The sequence below is a fragment of the Capsicum annuum genome, chromosome 12 (genome assembly GCF_002878395.1).
Source record: "Capsicum annuum cultivar UCD-10X-F1 chromosome 12, UCD10Xv1.1, whole genome shotgun sequence".
Classification (NCBI taxonomy): Eukaryota; Viridiplantae; Streptophyta; class Magnoliopsida; order Solanales; family Solanaceae; genus Capsicum; species Capsicum annuum.
This window is the reverse complement of record NC_061122.1, coordinates 227,730,879-227,736,343: the sequence shown is the minus strand read 5'-3', so window position 1 is coordinate 227,736,343 and position 5,465 is coordinate 227,730,879. Positions and strand designations below refer to the sequence as shown.

The window sequence follows — 5,465 nt, the reverse complement described above, 5'->3', positions numbered from 1 at the left end:
AAATTTAAAATTAAAAAAAATATATTGGAGTTAATTTTACTACCCTACTAAGAAGCTCGCAAAACTCATTTGGCATATATCTTGCATTTGTGTTGTAAATTAATTAAATATAAATAAATAAGTTTCTACTTTCTAGAATAGTCGAGGTGTAGTCACTAGAATAAGCATCTTGTGAAAATAGTATAAGATAAAGTTACTGAATTTTTTTTGTAAATGTATTTAGAAAAATATCTGAAATCATTCATAAGCAAGTATAAATATGAGTTGCATTGTAAATTTTGTAAGAAGAGGCGAATCTATAACTATATTTTTGGTGCTCAAGCACCCGTTAAATTCAAGACAGATTAGGTATAAGTATATAAAAAATGTATAAAAATTGATATAAGTCTTATAAAAACACCCAATAAATCAAGAAGATAGTTGAATGCTTTAATTTTCAAGCAGAATCTTAAAACTCCGGACATTAATATACGTGTTCGAACTTTCCGAATACCCAAACAACACATAATAAATCCAATTCAAGTAGTCTCTTACATAATCAAGTTTCCTTTCAAATTCTTCCCTCTCTTTCAAGCTTCTTCTTCTTTAGTTTAATATTTTGATATTAGTTAACAATCTTGGGCTTGCAGAAGATTTTCCAACTATACCTTTCTTTTTTTATTCTCTACATTTAGTAGTTAATTTGGCTGACTACATAAACTTAAACTTTTACCTTGTTGGTGAGGTTTCAATTTTTCACCTCATAATCCTTCTACCATTTACCCCTTCCCCCAATCAAAATTTTAAAAGTAAAAATAAATATGTGATTCCTTTTTTTTAATCGTATGTGATTCTTTTTTTTTAATCGATCTAAAAAAGAATGATATATTTTTTGTTTAATATTAATTTAGTTTTAAACTTCTCATTTTATCTCTAATGAGATGACTTATAATCATATACGGTTCACATAAATTGAAACATAAAGAGTATGAAAAAAAGTTATTATCCTTTTGTTATTGATTAGTATCCATAATTGCGCGATGCGTGCTCTATATTTGGTTGAGCACTTTAAATTAATTGTAATTTTGCTTTCTATGCAATGCATATCGAATAAAATTATAAAAATCACAAATGATAAAGAAAATTATATGCACTCATGTTTACATCAAACTAATGGATAAGTTAGTGACGTTTGATTAATTCAACCCAAAAGTACTAACAACTTAAAAACAAATACAGGACATGTAATGAAATTGACCATGTTAATAACCAAATATAAATATCTTGATTATTGCTAAAAGACCAACAATAACTTATTGGTAATTGATAGTGATTTTCTTTCCTTGTCTATATTTTAGTTGGTGGTCTTTCGTTCTAATGACATAGGTTCATCTGATCCGGAGAAGAGACTTGAGATTAGTCACTTCCTTATTTTTGTTTGACGTATATAATAATGTTTGAATTTCAGCTCATGAAAAATTATTTGATACTTTGATATTAATATTGTACGATGTCTGACTGATATTAAAAGAAATAAATCATAAATTTTTTAATTTAAATTCGATTTTGTCTTAAAAATTGCTTAATATGTTTAAATCATATGCATTTACTCAGGTTCCAGTACTAATTCAAAATACAATGGCAAAAACAATTACAATTCAAGAATATAAACTTTAAATCCTGAACTACCTTTTATTGTTAAAGATGATACATATTATGCGCGTGAAAAAAGGATCTTCACATACCTTTAGCAATGCAATGCTAAAGTACCTGAGTTTTCAATAGTTTAATTAACTTTTATACTTGCAAAATAAAAGAATTTAACACTTTGTTCACAAAAATAAGAATAATAAATTTGATGATTATGCTAGTAATAATTGCTCCAACTTTCAAATGCCTTTTTTTGGACAACAATTCAAAAAGTAAAAGCAACAGAAATAGAAAGACAAACTGTTACATTAGAATTAAAATTTTCTCTATGTGCAGGGTTTTACAGAAGAATCGGACCATAAAAGTCTATTGTATACAAAAACTGTTTTCATAACTTGAATCTGTAACCTTCTGATCACATAACAACACCTTTATTAGTTACTCCACGGATTGGGACTTTGAATTAAAAAGGACAAATAAGTTGTCCAATTAAATGAGAGTCCTCCAAGTTTTTAAAATTAGGTGGGAGGGACAAATTTTTTTTTGAGTTTTTTTTTAAATTTTTCGGTTTGAACAACTTGTCCCAGTTGTTGAACAACTAGGCGTAGTTGTTCGACAACTTTGTGAAGTTGTTCAACAACTATAAAAGTTGTTCAATAACTGCGTAAGTTGTTCAACAACTAGGTGCAGTTGTCGAACAACTGCGCGTAGTTGTTGAACAACTAGGCGTAATTGTTCAACAATTGAGAGAAGTTGTTCAACAACTACACCAAGTTGTTCGGACAACTAATGTAATTATCGAACAACTATCCCAGTTGTTCAAGGGACTTAATTTTTTTTAAAGGACAAGTTTGTGGGATCCACTTATTTTTTTTAATTGGAAACTTGGAAGGCCCTTGTGGCTATTTTTCTCCCACGGCTCTCCCCTTCTAAAAAACATAAAGAACCTAAAACTCAAAGAAATTCTTGATGTCATCTTCACATTCAAATAATTTCACAATTTCTTCCTTCAATTCGACTTGCACACATATCCCATTGCCACATCCAGCATCATACAGCCAACAAACCTAATTATGCCTTGATCCAAAGTGCATCAAACATGGTTTTCCCCAACCAAAATCAGCTTCTTGTATTGGAAATCTACACAAACTTGAACTTGCAAACATGTCAACTTCTTCAGGACTCCCTTCCCATTCTTCAGGACTGCATCACGGATCATCTTTACAAATTCGCGCAACTCCATGTTGTTTTCTCCAGGTACAAATTTTGCTAGGGCTTCAATTACAAGATTCCCAAATGGTTTCTCTACTTGAGGTAAAGAACTCAACCTAGGGCGTAAGTTTATTGGGACCCCTATTAGGGATCGTCTTAGATGTCCGTGCTTCTTTTCAGAAGCACGTATCAGAGCCCTCCATAGGAGGGCTATGATCATTTCAACTCTTGACGGCTTAAAGCATAAATCTCCAACTTCTTCTCTAAGCCTTGAAATCGAATCTTCATTGATGTATAGCCTCTTCTCAACTAAATTAGCTTCCACACGATCCTCCTCAGGTGCACTAGGCAAGAGAAGTTTCGATAAATCCCTAGATGGGAAGGTGTCAGCCAAGTCAAACCTTAGGAAATCTATCTTCTCTATTTAGGAGTATCAAGTCTACACACTATAGACCACTCATAAATAGTATTGAAAATTGTGAAACCATCCATAGCAGTGTGTGCATGGCTTACAGATAGAGCCAAGCCACCACACTCAAGCTCAGTGATTTCGACAATAACAATTGGCATGATGGACAAGTTAGTGTCATCTACATCCCAAGTATCTTGAGGCCAGCAAAGCAATGCAAGGTTGACATCCTTGTGTGCTTTCTCAAGAAACTCATTGATGAGTTTACCATTTACCTTAGCTTTAACAAATTTCACCCCTTGATCTTGGCAGTAAATCGAGTCGATATCCTCGTTAAATCTACCAGCCATAGGGTAAACATGTGATAAAATTCTTGATAGAGATTGCTCAACTTGTTGTTCATGAGATGCATAGTTAATGTTGTTAGTAGGAGGATAGAAAAGAACAAGAGGTAAATGTGCTTCATCAGCTATTTGATCAAAGAAAGATAACTTGTAATTTTGGAGATGATTTGGAGTTGGTGAAGATGGTTTTATGAACTTTGTTGACACAATTTCAACTTTCATGTTTTCTTTTTCATAAGCCATTATGTTAGATAGGGAACAGATAAATTAGACAAAGATTTCAGGAAAATAGTATAGAGGCAATTGGAATCTTACACTTTTTATATGGGAAAAAACTAAGGCGTCGTTTGGTAGAGTGTATGGAAATGTTAATGCATGCATTAGTTTAATGTGTATTAGTAGTACCTTATTTGGTATACCTTTTTACCCTATGTATAACTAATGCAAGCATTATTTATACACTCTATTGTGTATTAAGGTGTGTATTACTAATACCTTAAAATCCGTGGCATTAGTAATGCAATGGATCTAATGCATGCATTAACATGCTTAAAGAACCTATTACTCCTTAAAAAATATTCTGCATCATTTCCAACATATATATTGAGGGTATTATGTAAAAAATTTAAAAAAAAATTTACAAATTATGTTATTCATGTTTTTTTTTTAATACATTTGTAGACACATAAAATTTATTAGATCAAATTCATATAAAATGTAAATTTGATCCACATTTTATTGGGTTTAAACTTATTTTGGGCTTAAAAAAATAATAAGCCTATTTTATTCCTCGTCAAGGTCCATCTCACCTTGAAGCCCAAACCCATCAAGCGCGTGGCATCCCAGTCAAATTTAAGACCAATGAGACGCCGCCACATGTACAAATGAGGTGGAAATATCATTCAAATTCAACAACCAGTCAAAAGGCGTCAAGTGGCAAAGTGACATGTTTCGGCCAATCAAAAGCAACTAGGCCTACCCCTACAACTATAAATAGGGGAGTAACATAACATTTTAGAAAAGAAAAAGGAGGACATTCTGCAAGCATTGGAGGAAGGTTCTGCATTGACTATACAACTCTTCAACGAATTGACTAACGGAGTTCTGTCCGGAGATCAACTCGACAAGACGAAGTGTTGTCAGACAATTCCTGGAGATCCAAACACATTTCTAGGAGGCTCAAATCATCCTACATTCGAGAATCACGCTGCAAAGGCCCTCGAATCACGGAAAAACTTAGGAGAGAATAATCGAGAGAATAACAAAATTGTACCCACAAAATTCATTTATATAAAATTATTCTTTTTGTTTATTTTATTTTTGCTTGCAGTTAATTTTCAGCATTAACGAAAATTTGTTGAGAACAAATTGGTACGCCCAGTGGGACCAGTTCTGCTCTTCATCTCTTCCTCCTACAAGTCAAAGAAAATCACATATTCAACTACCACAATGAACTTCTGAAAAATCAATGAAGTTTCATGCAAGAAGTCTACTACTGTCACGTCTACTGAGATCAAACTTGTTGGCCCCATCAATCGATCCAATCTCAACATTTGTGCTTTAGATGGATCCCAATACTTCACCATTTTGGAGATGACAAAAAGGAGAAAATCTCAAATTTCGACAGTAACTACAACCCCTGGGGGCAACTTTGCATCTATTTTATTAGATGAACCATTTGAAACTGGCTGCAACTTTGAAGAATCTGAAACTTAATGAATTCTCCAACTTCAACGAAAGTCGACACCTTCATGGTTGATGTAATTGACTTGGACGAGAAGTTTGCAATGATGGAGCAAACCATTGAAGCCTTGAAGAAGTCTGTTGATGAGAAAGATCATCAAATCACCCAACTTATGAGCAAGTTAGAT

At 32.8% G+C, this 5,465-nt stretch overlaps 1 pseudogene; it reads right to left on the bottom strand.

Annotated features, from left to right (window-relative positions):
• Nucleotides 1-2,576: 2,576 nt before the first annotated feature.
• Nucleotides 2,577-3,888, bottom strand: LOC107850078 (annotated as a pseudogene).
• Between the last annotated feature and the right edge of the window lie 1,577 nt (nt 3,889-5,465).